The sequence below is a fragment of the Platichthys flesus genome, chromosome 6 (genome assembly GCF_949316205.1).
Source record: "Platichthys flesus chromosome 6, fPlaFle2.1, whole genome shotgun sequence".
NCBI lineage: Eukaryota > Metazoa > Chordata > Actinopteri > Pleuronectiformes > Pleuronectidae > Platichthys > Platichthys flesus.
In genome coordinates, this window is record NC_084950.1 from 11,863,508 (window position 1) to 11,889,491 (window position 25,984).

The 25,984-nt window shown below is 44.0% G+C and overlaps 1 protein-coding gene across 1 annotated transcript in view; it reads left to right on the plus strand.

Annotated features, from left to right (window-relative positions):
- igf1ra (insulin-like growth factor 1a receptor) overlaps window positions 1-25,984 on the plus strand; it is a 79,201-nt gene that overhangs the window by 11,543 nt on the left and 41,674 nt on the right. The window lies entirely within an intron of this gene.

Genomic DNA, 25,984 nt, shown 5'->3' on the forward strand with positions numbered 1-25,984 from the left:
GGGGGAGGGTCATCCTCGTTTAACTTCGGCCCCGCGGCTGGGTCACGCTTATTTTAAAGCAGTTCAGAGGAGGGTCATATCATTTATACGTCTTAATGTGCATTAAATTTAAAGTCCTCTCAGTATGCAGGTTTGAATTGGTTTAGTAAGATCTCGGTGTTCGGTTTGTCTCATACACAACCAGAGCACTGAAGGAGCAGCTTGCGGCAACTTAACATATCTGAGCTGCTCTTTTTCTCGCAGATTTCAGAGTGAGGGACAGCTTGTGCTTTTTGATTAGAAACTGGTACAAACAGATCAGCCGTCTCACGGCGCTTTAAGAATTCTGTAGGAGTACTAGCCTTTTGTTGTATACTTCCACAGCCTGTACATGAGAAATGTTACTCTGCAGGGTGTTTTTTTTTTGCCAGCAGGGTCACATTTATTTTTATTTTTCTTCTAATACAAAAGGACCCATTGATTTTTTTTTTTATAGAAAGTTCAAATTCCTTCATATACCACACTTAACAGTCAATGTTTCATGTCAACAATCAGAACAGTAATCACAGAAATTCAGTAAAGTGTGGCTTTTTTTGGACAAATGCTCTAAAGTGTTGGACTAGAAGGGTCCAGAGCTGTCTGGGCTCTTTTGGTGGTCATGGCAAGAGGTCTCCGGAGTATTTCAGAGAGAGGGTGAAAAGAGGCTTTGCAGCAATGTGCGGTATAAGATGGGTAATGTTTACTTGAACATTACAGTAGACCCTCAAATAAAAACTACAAACCTGTAGATGGACACATTTTGGCCACTTTGATGGAAGTATGACCTCCAAGAAGTTGCCAGGTTTTGACACTTATGTCTTCAATTATTTGTACAGCATCAAGCCTTGACTGGTTATATCCAAGGTTTCTTTTGCTTATCCATTTCACTACATGACAAGACTTCAACACCCTTTAGACAACTACTCACAAGATTTTAATATCAGACTTGGGGGGCCTTCAAAAAGTAGGCCTGAAAACATATTCATTGAGCCAGTGCTCCATTCATGTTCCTCTGAGAATCCAGCTCCCGTCTGCCCTGCCACTTACGAAGGGTAAGCTATCAGCTGACCTAGCAAATGCCATGCAGACAGAGCAATGCAATGTGTGACATTCTTGGCAGAAGGTTAGCCATCTTTTATTTTGGCCAACCTTGGACCACAAGTCTTTCTGCACTGCTGTGTTATTTGCATCACGCTTAGAGTGGCACGCCAAAAACAACCAAAGGCCTTTTAGGATTGGAACAAATGTGTTAATCGATTGGTGCCTCAGTTTTTTCCTCTCCTGCTTTCATCTTGTGTTCTTCCTCCTCATGTGTCTAATATCCTCTCTTTTTCTCCTCTTCATGAAACTGTACCCACATGCCTGCTATTTTCTCCTTTCACCACCTCTCTCGTGCCCCCTCTCCTCTCCTCTTGCTATGCCCTCACTCTTGTCCTCCCTGCCCCCTATTTGTCTTCACATCTCTCTTTGCTCTCCTCCACTGTGGACAAAAGCGCCCCAACCGGAACCTGAACATAAAAACTTGTCCTGAAATATGGATTATTTTCATTTATTTATTTGTTCTTTGAATACATAGGTTTACAGTCTCTTAAAGGCCGTAGCCCAGTAGATTTAGCACCTTTGTCACTTTGGTATTGTTGACAGGCGACTCTGGAGGAATTCAAAGGCTTTTTCAATTGTAAGTGGCATCTGTCTATTCCAGGACATAATTCAGAAGGCACAGACTTATATTGTAACACACCATCAGCAAGGCTTAAATAGTCACAAGTAGCCCACCAGTGGGGTCGTTTTGTAACCGCAAGTTACAGCAGTTTTAACTGAACATGGAGCCCAGCCTGTAATTTACTACTTCAGTCTGCTCCTCAAAAATAGCCTTGGTGGCCACTTGTGGAAGCTGAGGCCCAAACAGTATGTCGACTTTTAGTTTTTTCTTTACATTTGGAAGCTTGTGCCTGTAATGCCTGCTTCCTTTTTTTCTGGCACGTACATGAAGGATATTGTCATACACACCCTGAATGACTGGCATAGAGAGAGTTCCAGTAAAAAGAGACGAACTGGACCAGTAAAAATATTTTGGATTTTGATTGATTATTTTGGATGGTCCAATGGCCCACTGAAGCTGTGGCCAACCTGGATCTGTCCTGATGGCCATCGCTGATTTTGATGGTGTTTGTGTGAAAACTGTCCCTTAAAGGCCATTTAAAAGCTGACAACAGGATGCAATAGAGCAACACATTGCCTTGCGTCTTCTCACTGCTTTGCTTTGATAGTTAGCAGATGCTAATGTAGTTTATCCACAGGCAAAATGGTGATGTCAGTGTTGCAGCACAGGCGTTGGGTACCATTTCCCTGTATTTGTTTATTTTGCATAGACCATAAACCAACTAGTACTTGAGTAGAGACTGGCATTCGTATCTTTCTCTTTCTTGAGTCTGAATATTAACTCTGTGCTGCAACTCAAATGAGTAAATAAAAGATAAAATGATGAATGTGTTTTTCTTCGTGAATAGGATTGAGGTCAACTCTTGATTTGGCATTTAGAGCTTGTTCAGGCTCTGAACCATTGTTTTCTATTCTCTCATCTGTGTGAAATAATGGTGGGAAAATGTTCCTCTGCCTTGTCTCTATAGGGGTCCTGCTGTGTGCAGCTCCCATGGTCAGTCCAGAGTCTCAATCACCACCCTCCTTCACCCTCGGGAACCCGTTAGAACAAACAGTGGAAATCAAACTTGCATCATTTCCCTAGTTACTGCATGTGCCTGCGGAAAAGATACAATGTTTATCATTGTGCCTCTGTTTATTCTGACCCGCTGGAAACCCATGAATGTGTGAACCATACACCATTGCCAAAGTGAATTTAAACATTTGTTGGGGTTTTATAAGAATATCTCTTTGTTAAATATGCACATAAAAAAAAATACTACATTGTGCAATCATGAAGCATTTGCAATGACCTTTAAGTCAGGTCCCACAGCAGATACTTTGTAGTGTTTAGCAGTGTTGTTCTCACATGTCAGACTTGCAAGGCAGGGCAGGAGCATTGTCTGAGGCGATTCACTGCTCTCGGAGGCCCAGGCCGAGGTCAGGGTAAATGCATTCATCTAGAGGGCCTTGAGGTCTCAAGGCTTCAGATAAAGGCTTCAGGGTGGGACACAGTGGGGAAAAAGGAGGAGTTACTGAAACAATAATAGGACACAATGAAGCTAGAGCGGGGCTGTGATATGTGTTAGAATCCCAGGCTTTGTGTGCAGATAGTGTTTCTCATCCTGCCTCTTTTAAAGGGTTGATGTGTCTACCTCTCCCCTTCTGGCTTAAGATTCCTCTCTCCTCCCTCCACCCCTCTGCATAATTGCCTTGTTTTTCTCCAGTACAGATGTTCCTTCAAGGGCATGCAGTGGTTTTCTAGTCAATACGGCCCGCTCTCCTCTTTAATTACACTACATGAGGAGGGAGCGCTGTCTGCCTAGCATACCACCGTAGCCTCTGGGCCTTCTTGTGCTTCATGGAGCGACAACAAAAACCCTCTCTCCATATGTTTGTCCACTCACCAGATACTGCTCCCCCACAACAGTTTGGGGTGTATTCCTTGAGCCCCTTCGGATGTGAGTACGAATACGAGGGAGCCCTGTTAATGCTGTGCTTGTGGCAGGATGGAAGCAGGAGGAGGGGCACTGAGGGGAAATGTCAGACAAATGTCAAGTATACAAGCTCAACGGCAAGCTTGCCCCTAATAAGCGCACTGCTCGGAGGGGTGAAAAAAATCCCATCCCTCCCCTTGTTTTTCATCCCACCTTCTCCCACTTCCTCGTAAATTCTCCCCGGCTCTCCTGGCGCTGCACTCCCCCCTCATTGTAAACGCTGTCTGTTTGTTTCTTCTTCTTCACCAGCGTTCTCTACTTCACTTATCCTCAACCTGGAACTCATCTCTGATTTTCCCTGTCAGCTGTTCTGCTGGTGTTTCCTCCTCTATTTTCACCTCACTCTTTTCTGCAGGGCTTATCAGTGGTTGTTAACAGCTCCGGCTGTCAGATATCTCCCCACTGTTTACTTGTCGGAGGCATTCTCTCAACACTGCAGCGGCCATAGACCACCAGCTAGCTTTGCCGGGCCCTGGATCCCTTGATGTGCTGTTTGCTTTGAGTTTTTGGGAATCCTATGACTAAATATTGTCTGGCCTGCTCAGGTCTGTGCGTTTGCTGCAGACAGCCCTGCCTTCTGCATCTGGGGCTCAGGCAAGCCAGGTAGACAAGAGGCTTCTACAATTAGACAGACGAACAAGGAAGCAAGCTGCTGTTTTCAGGCCTTGCTTCAGGGCTGGTTAATCTTCATAGTACCACAGGGAGTCATACACACACACACACCCACACACTCACACTCGCTATACGTGCCATAGAGTATACATTTATGGTATGCTCAGCCTTGCAGGCATTCCGTTCTAGTATTTCAAGCCATACATTGTGTTGCTCTCTGATTCTAGGGAACATCATGTCCCCCAATGCTGTATTTTGATATTGACAGACAAATGTGAGAGGCCAAGTCTGCTTGTGAATGTTTAATGATTCAAAATGTCCACAAACTGAAACTCTCTTACGAACTGAGGTGTAACTGGTGTGAAAGTGTTGAGTTGTCAGTTTGCATTGTAGCGTCTGAGCCATAGTGATGTAAGGTCAATTTGACGTAAGGAGGCCTGCTGTCTTGTTTTGCCACAGATAGTCTCTGCTCTGTGTGCCCTTGTCCTGAACCCAGAAGAAACTCAGCAGAGTGAAAGCATTCAGGAGAACTCTTTGCCACTGGCCTGCAAGAATTTTGCATTTGATAATATGTTTACTCCCTTCCTGCCAGAGACCCACTTGATATCTCTGGTCTTAGTGTGCTGACTGAAGCCCACTCCACTGCGAGCGAGAGCACTTTATTTTACGAGATGCAGCTGACGGGCAGAGAGAATCTTACACTGTAGCTATATACGATCTTTTTGGGATAGAGTTTAAAGGAAGGCTGGCGTCATCAGTTTGTTTCTTCAATAAAAATAAAACACTAAAACAAACATTCTCCCTTATCTAATTTTCTGACTTCTGTGCAAGACATTAACCTGGGTCATAGATAAATAATGTCATTAAAACAAGGCAAAGTAATTCTTTGCCAACCTTACTTTAAAAAAAGTAGGCACTATAATGACGTGTAACTCAAAATGAATTCAATCTCCATGTTCAACATCATGTTAAATGGTGACGTCATTGTTTGACCCCAAAGAAGGCTCTGCACACAGTCTCTACTTGTTAATCGGATCAAGTCCTAGTTGGTTTTCTCTTTACATGGAGAATACTGTATGGAATATCCCAAGGCTTAAGCACAGTAACATGCCAGCTAAGATATTTTGCTTTGTTTCCATTTTCCCTGTTGGTGTCTCTACGCAAATGTATTAAATCACAAAGTTATTGACAGAGGAAATTAAAAGTAGTCAGAGAGAAAGCAGATTGACCATTATCCGTTTCTCTCAGATAGTTTTGTGAAAAGATTTCCGCAGCTACCACATGGCTCATACATTGTTTTGGGTAAAATTTATTAGTAGGGACATCAGACTGTGGTTCCTTAGTGCCGGCTAAGAGCTAGACATATTGACACTTTAAGTACAAGGCATGTATGTTAGGGCGGCTGTACTGAGACTGCCCCTTTAAATGTATAAGGTAGAAATTCCTGCTGGCTTAGTCATCACAGTTGTGAGGGGATAAAGAGGGGGAAACACGCAGCACAGGCTGTACATGCAGAGCCATACAGAAAGTATTTGTTGGAAGTGAGGAGGAGTTAAATTGAAGGCGGCGATGATATTAATGTGGGTGTCGTCTATTTTGTGTTAACGCGAGGTCGTTGTAAGCCAAGTGGGCCGAGTTCACATGATCCATCTGTCAGTCCTTTTTTTATTTAACCAACATCCATCAGCAGACACAAGGAAGCTTTTAGATATTTATTAGCTTTTCTGAAGCTTATCAAACTCTTGTGGTCGGGAAGAAGCAAAGGGCTCAGATTTCAAGTCTTGGGAGTCCGGTGCTTTTCTTGGGGGCACGCTCAGCAACATGACTCAGTGCCCTTACATCCGCTGTTTTCCACGAGGCATGAACTGCTTGCCTGCGCTCTGCTCCATTTTGTACAAAGCTCAGGCAGCGTGCCAAAGTGATGGCACTCATGTCGATCAGGCTCATTCATCCCTGCCTTCCCGTCAGGCTAAAGGTGGAATAATCAGACCTCATCTTCTCCACTACCACTCGCAGATTTTCTTGACCTGTGCTGGCCCTTAACTCTTTCCCCTGCTGACACAGTAGTGTGTGTTTGTGGGTGTATGCATGTGTGTGTGCCCTTGTCTTTGTTATTTACCTAAAGTACTGGGAACTATTGCTTCACAGTTACAACTCCATAGTGTCATTGAAATGACTACATTAGAGGAAGCAGACAAAGCTCCCTTCACAGCAGCAGTTTACTCTCTTTGTGTTCTCATATGCTTTTGCCTTTATAACCAGTCGTCCAAGGACAAGAGAAGTGGCAACAGGATTTAAATAGGGTTCCGTGTGTGTGTGTGTAAGTACTTGTATAGATTCCTTGTGAGGACCATTCTGAGCCTATACGAAGTGAAGACATTTTGGGAAAGTGAGGACATTTTGGCCAGTTCTCACTTTCTGACACACTTTAAATGGCTATTTGGTGGTGACAACTTGGTTTTAGGGTTCAGATTAGGTTTAGGTAAGGTTAAGGGACTAGGGAATGCACTATGTCAATCAGTGCCCTCACTAAGGTAGATGTACAGACGTGTGTTTGTGATCTTGTACAGCTGTCTTTGTGAGGACCAGTTTGAGCCAACCACCTTGAGGAAATTTTGGGAAAGTGAGGATCTGTTGGCCGGTTCTCACTTTGTGAACCACCTTTAATAGACTGGTGTGTGGTGGGTGAGTGGGTGTAGGGAGAGGGCCCCCCCCCCGGAGCTAGGAATTTCGACTCGGAACGGTCGGATGAACCTCACCACCCCTGACTTCGATATTCAAGATGGCCCATTTGTATATCAACAGTGGTGAGGGCTGTAGTTTTGACTGTTTATCAGCACTTCTGTCATTAAATGTTTCATACACAAAGTACTGTCCCTTCACGTCTGTGGACGAATCATTTTAAATAGTTTTTGCTAACAAGCAGAAGTCCTAGCTGGCTAACGTAAACATTGTTCTTGGAACGTTGTCAACTCAGGTTATTCGTAATGGAACACGGCAATACACCACAAACCCTCTCGCCATTCCTTTATTGCTGCCTCTACTTAAAGACTCATTGTCTCTAGATTGAAACATCAATAATCTTCAAGCGCCCTCCATTTTCGGAGCAAAGTAACACCACATTATTTGCTTAATTACTGATTGATCAAGAGGGCATGCAGTAGATGTTCACATGGTAAACTATTTAACAAGGTCCGATGCGCTTCCACACTGTAAATTATATTTAGAATTTGCACAGGACATTACACATCCAGATTAATTTAACGTTTTAATTTGTTTTTAATTTTACAAATTGAAAGCCCCACAGAGTTCATCGATCTATAATCTACAGCTGTATATGCTTATCAATACACATCTCGGTGTCTTTATTAGATCTAAGATCGAATAGCATATGAATCCCATTCATTTGTCAGTCAATTTTAATGTGAACAGATATGATTAGAAACATATGCACGTGTGTGTGTTTATGACTAAGTACATCTACGTCCCTTCGCCCTCCCTCCCTCTCCTTTCCTCTCTCTCTTGGCCTTTGCCACATTTCCTTCCATCTAGGTCACGTTCGTAAATGTCATATTTGGGGAGCTGTTAGCAGCCCATGTTAGTACACTCAACTAAAACAGAGACCCTCTTCACTGAGTACCCAGAACCTGAGCCCTCTTAAAGGAAGGGGAAAAACTCAGTTTGGTTACAAATAGTTTTTCTGCTCAATTGGTTTTATTAGTTGCCTTTGGACTTTGGGAGACCTGAAACTGCAGCGTGATTGGTCAGAGTGGAATTCTCTTTACCTCACATTTTAATTTGTTTTGAGTTCTTCCCCAATGCAAAATTGTAACATTATATTTGCCTCATTGCTTTAGGAAAGTGTGGGGAAACTCACAAAAAGCCACAGCCACGTGTCGGCTGACGTCGCTGACTTTGAATATCGACAACGGCGTCTTTCGGAGCTTCATTTTCAATTTGATTTCAAGTTCGCAAACTTCATTCATGATGACATAGTTATACAGTGTTTTATTGTGTGTGAACAGCAGGGCTTGTTGTTCATTGATGGCCGGCGCTGTGAGTTTATCCGACTCCTGTCCTCATTGGCCTACAAAGGACTCCTCTCAAAGCACTGACAGATTTTTCTATGGTTCCTCTCATAGACTTGATTGACCAAAATAGGACCTGTGTGTCATGCTGCTCTCCTCCAAAAAGACTGACTGACACACTTGCACTCATGTTCAAACACACAGGCCCTCATGCACACACTCCATCCCCTCACGTGCTATCTCTTTTCGTTGACTTATTTTCCTTACCTCGTGCCCAGGTTGTGTGTGCCCACTGTGGCTGCTGTGTTTGTCGATGTGTATGTGTTTAAGTGCAGGGTGTAGTGTGTTTCCATCCTGCTTGATGCCTGTTTGAGCCAACCAGTGCCTCTGGTGATAGGCCGCCTGCTGCCTCAGGCTGTGCAGCTCAGAAGCCGTGACTCATCCTTTACTCTCAACACCCATTCATAAATCTGCGTGAATACTATAACTTCCTCTCACAGAGCCCTGGGGCCTCCCAGCTGTGCGGTAGGTCCCCCCCCCCAATCCTGTGCTAAATGGCAGGAAGGATGAGGGCCATCTCCGCCTCTCAGTGACGCCTCTAAGAGAAGTGAGAGACACAGATGCCCTCGTCTGCTGCCTTTGCCTGCCCTTGGCTCCCGGGCTGTGCCCCTGTCTGCTTACCCGCCTGCCCCAGCTCTATCCCTCCGTATAGCGCAGGCCAGAGCAGCCATTTACTCACTGCTCGGCCGGCTTGGCAGTTCTTCCTGGGAGATAATGTGCCATGCCTGCAAGAAAGCTCTGAGAGCATGGGTTAATTCTGCAGCGGAAAAAAAGAAATCTCCTGCTGACAAATCTCTCCTGCAGAGCTGAGGATGTACGCTGGCGTGCAGCGTAGAGAGTATTCTGCTTTGCCAGAATAGTTAGTCAGGTTCACTGAGGTCACAGAAACACTGCTCCTCTTTTTCTTCCCCTGTTGTGTGTGTGTGGTATGGAGGCGAGGGGTGGATACGATCAACTCTCTCTACCTTTCCCTCCACACATGGCTGAAATGTGTGTTTGTTGGAAGACGGATCCACTTTCCAAGGGCTTGTGTGTGTCTGTGTGTAGACGTGGGACATACTTTTTTTTACATCTTTGTGACCGAGTGGCTTTGGTACTAAATAAGCTTGCAGGTACACACGCTTTATGAATAGGGACACATCATACATCATCAGTTATTGTACAATAACTAAAGGACATTTATTGTATCCTGCAGCAGCTGTGCTCAGGATGAGTCATTGATCTCATGGGTGTGTGTGTTGCTGTGGTTGGTTTTTGTGTGCACTTTATACATAAGAGACATCAAGCAGGCCTAGGCGTGCCAGCACTGTTTTGCCGACTGTTCTTTTCATGCACAATAAGGAGATGAGGGACTTCATAGAACAACCACACCGGTTCCCGTCAAACCATTTCACCTTTAGCCAGCATGAGTACCGTGTTTTATCATCTCCAAACAAAGTTTTGATCATGTCAGCTCTTTGCAAATCTTCCCCCATATAACTTTCAGTGTCAACAATCCATAAAGCCACCTGGCTTGTCTAATGTCATTAGTCGGCTTTCTGTCAATGGCTGAACAATGACCTTGACCCTGTCTGGGGTCTCCCCTTCCTCCCTCTCTCCTCGACTTGTTTGGGTGGTGTCCCCGGGGTCCAGTGCAGTTGTCAGCACGCAGCCTAATGGGCACAGGTGGCTGGGGCTCCTCTGCATTCTCTGGCCTTCTTGGCACGGCACGCTTGGCAAACTGGCAGCTCCTTGGCCGGCCTCTTCAATGGGCCACTCCAAAACAGCAATCACCAGATGGGGCTTTGTTAGCACCGGGGTGGCCCGGGTTGAAATATAGCTGTCAACTTTGAAATATGTCTTTCCCTGTAGAGAAATTCAGCAATGCTGATGAGCTATACAGTGAAAGACTTCTGTGCATTTCTTCCTCCTGGAAAACAAGCTGTCACTTTATTCAGGATGACTCACAGAAGTGATGACATATTGCTGGGTCATCCCTGCTTCCCTCATCACTGGCCACAGTGGAGCAGAGGCGGAAGGGATAGGGATGGGGGTGGCGCATGAGTTTTGGTTGAAGATAAACTGTACAGCTGTACTGCACCAGTCAGACAGCGGCTTGTTACTGTGTCAGATAAATATAGAGGTCTCTGGAGCTCCCTGCTGCAGCCCTATCTCCTCCCGCTGCTCGGAGGGAGGGAGGGAGGGAAAGGCTGCGTCGCTCGGGAGCTGCCACTCTCCTGATTCATCATCGCTAAATTGACTTTAGACTCACAGACCTTAAACATTGTTCAAACTCTTTCATGGCAGATCCGGTAAGATATGTTGACATCACATCGTGACCACAGTTTTGCCATAAGCCCACAGCACAGGGCTGACCTGTAATGAGATCATCAGTGGGATTTGTCATCGGGTCCAGGGCTGGGCACTGTGGGTAAAATTATTTTAAGTATTATTTTCACTCCCCTGGTCCTGAGAAAACACACTGCATATGTATATGCATATATATATATACACATATATATATATGTGTATATATATATATATATATATTTATATATATATATATATATATATATATATATATATATGAATGACGGTTAAGTAGCCTTCACCTTGTACTTTACTATAATAAAATGTTCCCAAGGTGGTAGCAGAAAGGGCCTTCCAGAAGGACATGTAAGTCAACTTTGTGAGGCTATTATTTTTTTTATATGTTTTTTCATAGTAATTGCAGTCATAAGATTCTTTCTTGTATTTCCATTACTTTTTTTCACTGAACTATCTCATTGTGGACGGTCTTTATCAGTTAATGGGAGAATAAATGTAATGAACACTACAGTCAAAGCAAGTGAACATTTAGTCTGGAATGTTTTGTCAATTGTATTCTAACTTTATGTCAAATCATCACACTCGCGTCTTTCTACCATTTCGTATATTTTTGAACACACTCATCTAGTGGCCTATAGGAGCCGATTGTCAAAGTAATATACTGGTATTGTGCATCTTCCTGTCCGTGCACTGACCACTAACTTTGTTCAACAACATTGTGATGAGTTTGTGATGTGATTTAACTTCAGATAAGTAATGACATCTAAGCAACAAGTTAAAAAAACTAAAAATCTGTTTTTCTGCAGGGCTTGATGATATTATAACTAACTTTGTGGAAAATTTGACAAAATAATTTTTTGCAATTCAATTTCAGTGTTATGATCACTCTGTGACCTAAAACTTTGTTGGCTCATATCTCCCTTTATGGAAATTTCAGTTCCATGGATATCTTATGTGACCGAATCAGTATGAAAATTGTCATCAATCTATTGTTTATCCGCTTATCCTTTGAGTGTCGTGGGGGGAGCTGGGGCCAATCGCAGCTGACATTGGGCAAGAGATGGGATACACCCAGGAAAAGTCACCAGCGCAATAAAACAAGATCAAAATCAAATTAAATTAAATTATATAAAATTTGGTGCGATTTGATATTTGTCAAACTGAATTCTGTAAATTGTTAACTTGGCATCATATTATCACATTACAGTTGCTATGAAGAACTATAAATAATAATATTGAATCACTGCTCTGGCCTTGTTTAAGCCTCCTGAATATACGTGACCTTCTCTGGTGAAAGATCCGCTCTCATGAGAGTGTTTACTGACTTTAGGGACTCACTGACCCAGACTGTTTGTCTGTGTTTTTGTTTGTGTGTGTGTTTTGATAATGTGTGTCCTCCTCCAGGAGCCAGGCTCCTCGGGGTCTGCTGCTAACAGGCTGGAGGTGCATTTGCACTTCTTTCATCTGTTCACTGCTCCTCTGTGTGACCAGAGCACATTTGGTAATAAATGTCCAGCAGGTCTTTTGAAGTCCCGGTCTGGAGTTGTCCATCCTTCAGTCCAACGCCAACATCCACCATCATCCACCTCCCACCACCACCCATTCCCATTAGTGCATCAATTACGGAGACTAGGCTTTCTGGGCTTGTTTGCACTCAAGTGTGTTTGTCAGGACATGAGCCCCACAGCCTGAATGTAAACACCCACCATTCTATTCATATTTTATTACTCACACTCATTTACTCAGAGTAGCCTTTTCCTCAGCGGACCCACGCCGTGGCCCTAAGCTTCCTTTCAGCGATTGTTCCCTTTATGAGTCTCTCTTTCAGCTGTGATGTGGTTTGAACATTGCTGTGACTTGCTGTCGATGACTAACTTTTGCTCTCAACGCTCTTGTTGTGTTTTGCTGTGTCTCGGAGACATGGGTCCGTCCCATATGTACTGTTGCTCACACTTTCCCAGACCAGACATGTACTTGCTTGTAAAAAAAGCTTGTTTTTGCATTCCACCTACCTCCCTGCATAATATATGGTATTATCTTCCAACCCTTCTCTTTCCCCTTCTCCCTTCCTCCGCCTGTGTGTGGGGTAATGACACCGATGCTCCTGTTTCGGAAAGTCCCTGGAACGTCATCACGCTTGTGGACTTTCTCTGTTGTCTTCTCAGGCGGTAATAGAGGTGACCGCAAACTTTTCTGTTTATCTGCTGTTTACGCTCGTAGCTACAGTATGGACGCACATTGAAAATAAAAAAAGGATGCATGGCCTATTTTAAATAAATTAGCGTGGCTCCATGTAAAGAAGAGAGACGCATTTGTTTTCATATATCCAAATGCTGCTTTAGTGAAAGCCCTTGTTTTCTTCATTATAGTCAAAAGAACCATTAGAGTATTTTATCCTTCTCGCCTTTTCCCCGCTGTATGCTTTATTTACTGGACAGGGTGTTGTTCAATTCTTTAATTTTTTCCTCTTTTTCTCCTTGTCAATGCAGAACGTCCTGTTCGGGGAAAAGACATTCAAGTCTGAATGGTTGTTTGAAGTATTTACATTCCACTTGCGGGTTTAGCATTTTTTTCTTCTGTTTATAAAGCTTTGTCCAAATCTGTTTGAAGGTCGAAAAACGTAAACACAAAAGACCAGTTGTCATCACGATGGCATTGCAACATTTCTGAAGTAAACAAATTTAGATGGAGCGTATGTTTTACAGTACCTGCAAAAGTCGACTCCATGAGCATATCCTGACATTGAATCAGGAACCGGGGGGGGGGGGGGTGTCACTGTACTGTACGTACGTGCCTGTGCGCCTGTGAAATGCTCGGACACAAAGTAGCTTTGTTGAAGGAGCTGTTAAATTGTGATGCCAGTGTTTTTGCGTTGCGTATGAGAGCCATTCATCCGCACTGCAGACTACAGTTTCCTCAGGCTCACATTCAGAGGAGAATTGTAGTGGAGAATTTCCCCCTTTCTTCTGCTCAATGGTGATTTTTTTTTTTTCTTCAGATGAGTGGCTAATTCTGTTTACTTCAGAGCAATTAAAGGAGTATAATTAGCTCTGCCAGCAAGGCGCTGGTCCAAGCCTGAAGACCATCTGCATTGCGCCACACAAATGGTCAACAGTGACAAATGATTATCATCGGATTATTCATGCAACAAACTCCTGATTTTCATCCATTTGGTTATTTATGTTGAGCTCATGTTCACTCATTATGAGCTGCTGAAGTATTTGGTTTTTCACAAGCATCTCACAGGGACAATTGAAGTCTATTGAATGTAGGATGAAGTTCATGGTTTGTAAGAGATATGCAAACATGGCTGTCACATCTGACCATCTTGTATATATTCTATTTTATTAATCATTGCGGTTGGTCAACTTTGACATATGTCTGTAGATTGGAGAAATATTTAAATAAATTGTGAATCAATCTTACAATATCTAGAGTGTTACTTTTTGCTCCTAACTGATTTTGCAACCTGGAAGTTTTTCACCTCTTTGTATTTTCTCCAAGTCCGATAAATGTTCCTTGTATAAAAATATGATTTTAAAGCCTCTCTTCAGGTAAGACTTACAGACTGCAACTCTTGTCTTTGGAGAGTGCGACAGAACGATACCAGCTTGCTCTGGGCCGTTTCCCTGCATATACCATAAAGGTCAGAAATGCTCCAAATTTAGGGGCGGCTGGTTTTGACCACGGAGAAGCGAACAGCAGCGTGACCGCTGTTAAAAACACTGGGTGCCACCACCAACTGGTTGTATGTAGGCTGTATAGCTGCTGGGGCTCAGAGACGTGATCTCTGCCACCACAGAAGTTCAGTAAAGGCACGTAAAAAGACAAATGACAGAGCTGTGTGAGCTAGAACAGATGAGTTTTCTGTGTTTTCCAGCAAAATTACTGTTCAGTCATTAGTAACTATGTATGTATTTAAAGATACATCTACACACTCACAGGTCTATATACACATTTTACGCAAACGCAAATTAAACTAAGAATCGGGCCAAGGTAAATAATTTACAGCACTATTTATTGCTCTTAACTTGTTTCTACCTGCCCTGTTCTGCAGAGCCATTTCTTATTTGTCTATAAGGAATGATATCATGTAACTGGTTTTAACAGTATGTATTCTCTCCCACTTTCTTACACCTGACTGCACCTACTGGTGTGTTCATTCAGTGGCATCCATGCATTCACCTGCAGTCTTTCTGGGAACTGGCACAAATTAAAATTGAGAGATAAAAATTAACCTTGACATATCTGACGTAGTTATTGACTGCATAAAAAGATGGCATCACAGCTCCCTAAAAGTGAAGACAAATCATTTTGTTTGCCACCTGGTAGCTGGCTGCAGCATGGGCATCATAATTTCCGCCTTGTCCATGTTAATTGATGGGACACGGACAACAAAGTCCAACTTCTCATCAAATAAATGATTCTCTAAGAGAGAGCTTCTTTTTCCGGTAAGTATTGATGCTATAAAAAAAGGGTGAAACATCATGATTGACAGCTGAAACAGAATCACACTTGTTTGTATTAAAGGGACCTTGCTAACCCCCCCTCGAGACTCATGCTTGAAATGCACAAGATGGTAGCGTTCATATCTGGGAGATTTAAGGTTAATTTCTGGAAAGTGGGAGGAAGTGGAGACGCGTTGTCCATATTTAAACACTGTATGAACATAATCAGGAACTGCTACCACACTAAATGACTCACATGACTTTGCTGACCAGTGTGTTCTGTGAACGCTGTAATGAATTAGGCCAAATATCACTTCATGGTCTCAACTTTTGGCTCAACATGCCAAATATGCTCTCATTTGAAGCACACTGCCACGTTTACGCTATCGACTGTCCCTCAGCTGGCTGTAGCCTGTTTGTCTGACGCACTCTGACTTTGTATGTGTAAGTGAGCAATAGAAAGAGTGCGAGCGTGGGAAGTGAAGAGGCCGTTACACAGACTTTGTTTTATCACTGAGGTGTGGAAAGGTCTGTGAATTGAGGCATTACAACTGAAGTATCCATAACTCATGGTGAAGTACGGTGATGAGAGCGGTCGGTTCAATCAGAGCACTTCTTCGGATCATTATGGATTATGACCTGACAATGTGATCTGTAGCTGGCAGACTGAGGCGCTGTCTCCTCTGCATGTGCTCGAGGACCTGTGTGTGCAGGCTGTGCAGATGAATCAGACGTTAAGTAACTGGGCTGGCACCGGTGCCATGACTCGCACATTAAAGAACAGTCAGATACGCTAGACTCTGGCCTACGCAGCCGTGGTATAATTAGTATCCTGTGTCTCTTGAAGCCTCATGGTCATAAAAACCACCCAGCTGCCCCCTTTGGCCCGGTGAGGGATCCAGGTACCGTACAGAATCACAAGAGTGGAATGCTCTTGAAGTTTTTACATCTTGTGGTACACTGGCTAGTGTTTTAATTAAGTAAAACCCCAAAAGTGGCTGGTGTAAATACACAAACATGTCGGCCTAAGTAGGAGAAATATTTCAGACCACCAGGGATGTGACCTTCTGCAGACACTGCCTCTGCTGCTACTTGAGGATTAATAGCATTTATTAAGTTCGTGGAATTTGGATTTAACTGTTTTTATTTAATTAGGGAATTTCTTTTGGAGGTCGTATTTCGAGTGATTTTTTCTCTTTTTTTTTTTTTTACTTTTTGCTAAACTGCACTTAAACCTCTGTTAAAGCTAATGTTGTTATGATGAAAAGCCAACAAGAGCAGACCACACATTCAACCGATTCATTCCACCATATCGGCACCCGAAGCTACTTCCCCAAAATACGTTTCTCCAACTGAAGACCATGGTCATGCATAGTGATAGCACAGGCAGGTCAGCAGAGGCAGACAGGTGGGCTAGTGACAAATGGGCAAATGTCCAAATGAAATGATAGGTTGTGTCTATTACATTCCTGCGTGGGCCACAGACAGACAAACCTTTTTCAGACATCGTCTTTCATTAACAGATTTCAATAAATCAGACAAAACGTTTTTCAGCGAACAAACCCTACCTTAAACATCAGCGTTTCAATTGGTGTATCCATTTGACAAACTCAGGGATGTCAAAAACAACCACAGTAACTGTTTCTGTTCAGACTACATAACACCACACAGTAGCCTTTTGTGACTTTGCATCAGGCGGTATGTAAATATCAAAAGGGATTTAGAATTTCCTAACATGTGAGTACATGCTCTGTCCAACATGCTCTTTGGTGCTACACTGGAGACAGACATCTCTCCCTTTGGCGCGTCACTTTGTGTAGGTGTCAGACAATGCTGCACATGAGCATATGTTTAAACTCTCGGCTCTTGGTGCAGTGGGAGGAAGTCAGCCTCACGGGGCACAGCAAAGGAGGAAAGAGGCAGGGCCTGGGCTTCTTTTAAAGTGCAGCGACAGAGACCCGGCTGCTGATTTATGAAGTGACTATGAGCTGGGTGGGTCATATCCTGCCAGAGAAGACGGCTACTGGAGGAGAAGAGGTTGAGGGAAAATGTCAACAGTGTAAAAAGGATTGAGACAAAAAGAGCAGGCGGAGAACTTCTCATTTCCCCACCCAGCAGCGAGGTCAGTTCAGCATCCGTGTGAGACAAAGTCAAGATCAAACAGGTCTGTCACCCCCTTAGTCCCAGAAACCTCCCTCCCCACACAGCTCTGATCTATGAAAAGACCACGTTTGAACGCTACAGTCATACTACTACGTATTTCTTTCTTCATGTGATAGGAGCCTTACAACTCAGCAAAGTCTACATGTTGACCAAACAACCCAATCGGGAGGTTGTTGTGAGGTTCGATATAATGTTTTCCAAATATCTCTGTTTTTGCCCGTCCAGACTAAAATGTAGCCGGGTTGTTTTTAAACTAAAAAGGGGCCAGCGATGTTTCCAAACTTAATCCATTTATCTTATCTGGCTCTGAAACCCTAGAGAAGTGTGGACGCCAGGTGTGAAGAGAAGATTCTGAAAACTTTAAAATAGAAAGTTGTACAATCTCTCTTTCAATAGTTTTTTTGTGTATGTATTTGTGTGTATGTTCGTGTTTGACTGAACTGTGGAATAGGGCTGTTGTGTTGTTCAAGGGTGACCTATAAAGACACCAATGAAAAGCATCTCTGCCGTGGGTCTGTGAGATAACTCTGGGAAGTGTGTTTGTCACATTACTTCTTTGGCTCTCCTTACATTGTTTCTGTCAACTCGCCGACACACCCATTCAAGGAATCTCTGGTGGTTTTAACTGACTCAAATTTTCTTGTGTAAATACATACCCTCTGAATGGCTTGAATTAGGGTCATCATACTGTACATTGATTCAGGATATTGGCGACAGGCCACTGTGGGGATTGTCTGTAGCGTGGCATTTTTCTGACATAGCTCAATGGAGGAGGTCTCACATTTCTGCCTTTGTGGTGGAGAAGGCTGTGCTTGTGTGTATGTGTGTGTTGGGGGGTGGAGTAGGGGGTGGGGGAGGTGGGGCCTAAAGAAACAACGGCGACTGCTCTTGGGTCTGTCGCCTGTTCACTGCCTCTTGGCAGTAAACTTGATCAGCGAAGAAAAATACACGCTCTGCCTTTACAATGCAGGCCTTTGTCTTTGGTCGGCATCGGAACCATCAACCATTTTGGAAATAGTTTCCAGCTTATTAAAACGCTTCCAGACCATGACTGTTGAACCAGTGAGTTCTCCAGTTAATTGCTTGGCATCCTTCCCCATCTTAGGTCTGTCTTGGGCATCCTCAGGGAGAAAAAAGGCTCTCTGATCGGAATTGTAGTGGCATGACTGGTGCTGTTACCTCTCTACAGTCTCTGATCTCAGGCAGCAGAGAAACATTTGCTTTATTGTTTCAAGATTCTGCCGTTTTCTCCCCTCCTCATCCCTCTGTTCCCCTGCCCCCGCGTCTTCAGTGAATCACAAGCGAGTTCAAGTAGGGCCTAATCCGCTCATCGATGCCCAGTGTCATTGTTCTACACAAGCTTCTCCACTCAGCAGAAAAGAATTAGCCTTTTTGTTTCAATAGCCTCTCAAAAATGTCCATTAGTCTGTTGGTTTAGTCTGTTCTCTCTATCCAAGTCGGTTAAATAATTGACTCTATTATGCAATGCAGCAGCTCAAGAGTCGTTGCACTTGCCGTTTCTATTGGACACACTTTTTTAAGATACATGTAGCTCCTTGTTGTCATTGTTTTCTAATTGACAATGAAATGGAGGTTACATTGAGTAAGAAATTAAGCTTCTATGTTAGAATATCGGCACAGTAGTGAATTTACTTAATCTGAATATCAGTTATCTTTGCTGTTGTCGCTAAATTGATCTCTGAGAGGTAATAGCTGCATGGACCCTGTGTTATTGAATCCCGAGCTTTTCATTGCTTATCAACCTGCTTTTATTCACCATTAACTGCCTTTTTAAAACTTTCTCTTGCCTAAATGCCTGTGGCCAAAGGCTGAAGGGTCATACATCTGCTTATTAAAATTGTGACTCACTATTAAGCTAATGGAAAAAAATATACTTCAAACAGGAATAAACAAGAACATGCAGTTGTTATTGAAAAGAAAGTCTCTTGATTTCACACGGAATGTATTCTTGTCTAGACAAATAACCAGAGGGTTGAATCGTCATTAATTGTGCCTGAGGCAGTTCATTCCGGCAAATTCTAAAAAACAGTGGATGTTCTCTCAAGGTGAAAATGTTATTGGTCTCGATTGCTCAAGAAATTTTCTTCAGTAAAAATGTACCGAAATTGAGCAAGCGGTGATGATGAATACATGAGTAACGCAAAAGTGAAAAAACTAAATGAATACAAATACCGCAGGATGAAAAATTGGTCGCTTATACGATCCAGACAGAAGACAACGTCATTCGAGAGCTTTTGGTGAAAACCAAAACACGTGAATTCCACATCAGAAGAGTCATGTCCTGCCTCCTGCATGCTCTACCTAGACACCTCCCCTCACCTGTTCCTGTTGTTGTGAACCCGTCTGACCCGGACTATCTCCTGCTGCGTTCTTCACGTGTGAAAGCCAACCTTGGAAAATGTCCAGACCCAGTTCATGTCTGAAAACAGCTTTTATTTTGACTATACTTTGGTACTTCAGAGTCAGGGTTACTAAACCGCAGTGTTGCTGCTGCTCTCCCTGCTGGCATTCTCAGTGCATACTGAAGATTCCTCTGTCTGTGAGAGAGATAAGGAGAGGATTGGACGAGGCCAACGAGGGCAGCCAATGGGTAGATTCTGTTAAACGGAGCCAATTTGTATTGACTCAGGCTTACTGCGTCTCACATATTGTCAAGGCTTTGGTATTATTCCCTTGATGATGTCACGTCTGCTTCATGAAATTGTCTGTTGTTCCTAATAGTCGGTGTACGCCTTAGTTAAAGCTTGTGTAACACACAACAGTGCTTTACTTTAAATGCTTTTGTAGGGCACAGCATGTGGGGTTTTTGTTCTTTTCCCCGTCTGACCCTCACAGGGAGGACTGGAAGAATGCCTATTGTTATTGTCATCACTTGCTTTGTCTGATAAACTCCAGACCAAGTCTATTCGCAAAAAAGCCTTCACCATCCAATTACCAACGTCTCCTCCCTCTGTTACATACTCTTTTCTTCCTCATCTGATGTCCTCCTCTTCTGAACTCTTCCTCATCCTCTTACTGAACCTCAACCAAACAGCTGCCCAGCTGGAAGACCATTCAGCCTTTGGGCAGTGTTGGCCTGCTTACCCAGGATAAAAAAATGCCTCGGTCTGGACAGGGATTACATAAAAGACTACTGTCTTTGCTGTCAGTATAGTTCATTTCCACTGTTACAAAAGGATAACACCAGTGCCTTTATGTAATGTCACAGACAGAAAGAGGACATAACCCGTCTCCTAAAAACGTCATTCCTCATTCCACATCCTCTGAGCTTGCCCTGCCCTATGGCCTCTGAACAGTCCAGCTTACTCTATAACCCCCATCTACCAGATCAGCGCGGCTAAACAATGAAAGCCAGCATTCTTACTGGGTGACTCATTACTTTTTACTTGTGTTTTTTCCTCGCTATACAGTCAAGTCGAAAATATAGATGAGTCCTTGACGGCAATCATATCAAGTTTTCTTTGTAGATGCCGTAGCTTTGTGATGTTTGGCAATTGCCATTTGTGGCGTGCACCAGACCAGCAAGAGAGTGTCAAATACAACAGCTGTTGGTCACATCCAGCATCATATACTGTAGTCCTCACTCAGAGACCTGTTTACGCTCATATTCCGTAGCATGCATTTGCGAGGCTACCTAAGACAATCAAGGACAAATTAAGAATGCATGACAGTAAGTGATCTGCTGATACGTCACTCACGCTCAGCTTAGCTCCTCCAGAATGCAGTGTTTAGCCTCTAATACCCCAACAAATCAGGGTATTTTTAGAAAATTCCACTACCTCTTAACAGTGATTAGCCAATGACGACACTTCCAATATTTTTCTCCACTTGGGTGGTGATATTGAGCTGCGTGTATTGTGAAATGCCAGGCAAGGTGGTGTTGCTATTCCTTTGTTAAATAAAAAATGTTTTTTCATCTAGTCACTGTTGTTTTCGCCTTGTCACACGTAGGACTGATTCCCATACTGAACTTCAGGCTGTGTGTGTGTGTGTGTGTGTGTCTGTGTGCACATGCATGCAGGCTTCTCCTGGAGCTTGTTGGCCTGCTGATGGTTTCTATATGAAGTCCTGCTTTGGGAATAGCTGAGCCGTGTTGCTGTTGTTGCTCTTGGCTTGGTCACCTACATTCTTCCCTAACTCCAGAGATATACGATCATGTACTTTGGATGTCATGCCACTACGGCATCTACTACAAGACTGCTAGCTGTCTCTTGTAGCTGGTGCCAGGCGGCCAGCCTTTCTTCCATTTCCTCCGGCTTAAATAAGAATGAATAGACGTTGATTTCGCTATTCCCCTCACATGTCTCACATTCCCATTTAAAGAATTTGTGACGGTTTTCACACTGGATTTGATTAATGGGCTAGAATTCAAGTCCACTTGCGGGTCAGGTGCAATTAAGTATGGTGAATTCCACAGGTTTCAGGAACTGTTCAAATGTCGACCCCTTTGAAGTCCCTGCAGGGTTGGCGAGAAGCTTTTCTGCTTTCCTTGTGATCCACGGATAAGTGGGATGGATGCCTTGGAACCATTTCCCTTGTTTAAAGCTGTAACTAGATTAGAGGTACCCTCTGGAGAAAGGTGCCATAATGATACTGCACTGCTGCACAACAACAGATGCAGGCGAACCCTGAATGCATCGCTCAGCTGCACAGTCTGCAGGCTGGTGTTTGGGCAGTAGAGAATCCTAAGATCTCACAGATGTGTGGGTAAGGGAATGTATCACATCTGTCAAAGCAGTCACAGGTGTTCATTACAATGCTCTCCTGCTGTGTGTACATGTCTCATAGCGTGACCATTTCACAGCCTGCCCCCCAAGGGGCGAGGAAGATGGACGAAAACAATATGTGTTTGCATCGAAGAGAGTGAGAAAGGAGTATGTCTTCAGTGAGGAAAGAGGCCAGAGTCTTCTCCTTGACCGCTGCAGTGATGTAAGAGTCAGAGGTAATGTTGCATTTAACAGAGGATTTACCTGGAGGATAAGGAGATGGGAGGTCCCAAGAGCAGACACAGTCATGTGTCCATCTGACAAAGTGGGGTTAAGAGCCTTCTGCCATGTTCCATTATGGGTTCCATTTAGAGCCTGAGCCATTGGGTGCACAGGCATGAATTGCCTATTGAGCGTGGTCCAAACGGGGCAGTTTTTAGTTGTTTCCTTAAACGTGCGCGCAAGCACGTTCACACAAAGCCACGTGAACTTACACAATTGCACTAAATGACCCTATCCAGCGCACGTACACGCTCTTCTCGCCTGTGCTCAAGTCAGATCTCACCAGCTATCAAAGAAAATTAATGCAATCGTACATCTCACAGCACTATCTGGTTAACACCAGAGGAAATGTTGACTGGGGAGTTGAGGGAGAGCAGGGGAGGGCAGCTTGTACACTGATAACAGTCTAACAAACTCCATCCCTCACAGTAAGGATGGAGGAACATGTAGCGCTGATGCAGGATGCTCTTCCTCCCACCATTCATTGAAATCCTGTCTGTCACAATTCATTGAAGTGATGGGGGGGCAGTGTAGCCAATACTTCAAGAGAGATGACAAGAATAGAAATTGCATCATTGGTTGAACTTTTTGAGGGGAGAATTTGTAAGAGTTGGTAATCTAAAGGTGTTACTTCGCCCGTGGAAAGGGACACATCTCCTCTCTCTAGTGTACATTAACACAACCCCCCTCCATCCTTTTGACATTTGTTGTAAGGAAGTCTAGACTCTGCACTATACCCTCTGGTGAATGTATAACCATGCCAGTGTAAAGATTACATAAAAGTATATGGGCAGTGAACGACCATTACATCATTTGAAACAGATCTTTTTTGCGTCTTGAATTGTCCTGAGATTTTAAAAACAAAACAAAGCATTAATACTAAACATTAATTAAACCATTAATCCATATCAAAATATAACACTAACAAATATTTTAATTGATGATTCAGGATACTCTCACTCAAGTGGCGTGTATCTTTGCAACATAGATTTGTTTTAATGAGGTTGAAATGATGGAAGCCATGCAAACGTTTGTTGCTATTGGGATTTGATTTTGTCGGTTGGTTGGTTGGTGTCAGCAGATGGGAGGGGTGAGCAAAGGTTGGGGTGTGTTCGGTGCTCCCTCCCTCAAGTGGACTGCTGCGTGTGCGTGAGGAGCTCTCGAGTCCGTCTTTAGGCAGACAGACAGCTGGTCAAACAGGCTTAGGAGAGCAGTGGGCAGTCTGGGCCATGACTTAAGCCCATTATGCCCTCTTTACTCCTCATTGGTCAACACCCTCAAGTTCAAAACTGTTTTGATAGTGTTGTGGCTGGGTGGAGCAGGTGGAACTTTGTGATTATTTTGACCAAACGGACTGAAGGCAACAGATACACAAAAAAAATCATTTAAGTTTTACCTGTTCTGACCTGTGCCAAAGTGTTTTGAGGTCTGTCTGTTTTGCTATTGAGAGTGACAGAGTGTGCTGTGAGGCTAGGGGCACCCTTACCTTGCTCTTCCGTGTTCGGGAGTGTGCTGTTTTGCAGTTGTGTTGAGTAGCACGTAGGCTGGTGGAATACCGGACAGTCTTCCCGCCTACCTCGTGGCGGGTGGCCTGGGAGGGTGGAGCCAGCAGTTTGGGTACCAGGAGGGTGCAGGGGCGACACAGGGATCGATGGAATGTGCTCTGGAGTCGTTTATAGTGCGTCTGTGTTTGTGAAATGGAAAGTGATATGTGTAGTTGCAGTGGCAAACCTAGTTTTTTTACATTTTGAGAGAAACCTCCTGGCAGCTTACATCCAGCCAACAGACAAAAGGATTATCTCTGTATCAGGATGTCATTTTATTAGTTTATGCAACATAAGACCAGCCCTGGCAGTCTTTGTTACCCTGCACTGGATGGGAAAAAAACAGAATATTGTATTACAAAAGAAGCACAAGGAACAGAGGGGAATATTGACTTACGCAAAGGTCTGATTTTACTCCAAGAAACCTGTTTATCCAATCTGGCATGACACCGATGTACCCCTCACGGGTGAAATGATTTACTTGTATTTCTCTCCCATTTGCCATGTGTATCACTTCTCTTTAAGTACAAGCCAGCAACCTCTGGTCAACCAGACAGTGCTATTTTATTTGAACACTAGCCCTACTGTGGGCAACAGGAATGCCTCAGAGTTATTTGAGAGCAGACACATAATTATACCATTACACTGACAACGATGCCCGCTTGAAATACTGGTGTATTATCTTGCTCGCTCTAATCAAAACTGATCACAATTTCTGTTTTGGGGGAGGGGGGATGGGGGGTGGGGCACCGCCAACGACTGTGACATGCGGATTGTGCTCATTAACGTCCCGTCCCGTTCGCTCCAGCTACCACCGTGTGAAACCATCTCATTCAGGCGCCTGGTCAAAGCACACATGTGCTGACGTCACTCGGGCTGCTTGTGGGCTGACGTCAGTGTTCAGACCCAAGCCATATCAGAGGGGCGAGTGGGCCCCAGTCAGTGTGGCTGGCCGGTAGCACAGTCCACAATGGCTCCTGTTCAGATCTCACGTCCCGCAAACAGCGTGCGTGCGTGCGTGTGTGTGTGTGTGTACGTGTGTCTGTGCTTGCGTCAACTTTCTCATGCCAGACATATCTGATGCAACAGCGGATCAAGGGATCAGTTTGCCATTTTGGAAATCACTCCTCCCTGTCTGTATCCCTTCACCATGGACGAAGTGTAAGTGTGGGCTGATCCAGATGTGACTAGATTTGCAGCTGTGCACTTCTTATTTTCTGCGGCGTCATGTCCAGTTGCTAAGAGCGCCCCACTTTAGAAGGCAAGAAATAAGAAAGAGAAGGGACTGTGGACCGATGGTTAGACTGACTGATGACCGACATCATTCAAATGTATTCTGGTGGAAAATATCAAGGGCCTTCTCCCCTATCTCCTCTCAACTAGTCTCCACCCCTACAGGGAGCTTAGTCCAGGGATTGATGATGTGTCATTGGATCCTCAAGTGGATCAATGGGCTTGTGGCCCACTGGGGGCCAGCTACTGGCAATCCATCATCAGGGGTCACAACACATTTAGCCTTGTCTCACAAGCACTCATTTCCATTCAAGTGCCATGGTCAGGCAGTGGGAGGAGGAGAGCAGTGTTAAGTTATTTTAGTTGGCTGAGTGAGAGCATTGGGATTTAATCATTTGAAGCCTGTGATGGGGCTGTGACCTTAACATGTCAGAAGAACACTTTCTACCTCAACCACTTCATCCCGTGATGCACCTGTGCTGCATGAGCAGAGTATTATAAGTATTTATGTCCAGTAATAGTTGAATTCTTTCTAATATTGTTTACTTAGATGTGATCTGTGTTTTTCACCAAAAGCTTAATTTGCGTGAATGCATATTACCACAACAACCAGACATCCAGCAAATTTGTCCTGTTGTGTGACTCCAGAGGCGAATGTAACCTCATCTTTGTCCTTGTCGCGTTGGACTAAAGCAGCTTTCTCCGAAATGACAGCACAGTAGCTGTCCTCTGGGCCCAGGCTGCCACCTTTCAGTCAGGCTGCTGTCTGTCCTTCCTCTCACATCTGGATCCAATAGGAGCGGCTTCCTCCTATGAAGTAGGGACACATATAAATAGCCAGGAAGCCATAACCACACTATGTAGCGCAGCCTGGATGTTAGTTCATTTGTTTGCTGCTGACCCTCTTTTTGCTCCGCTAGCTCA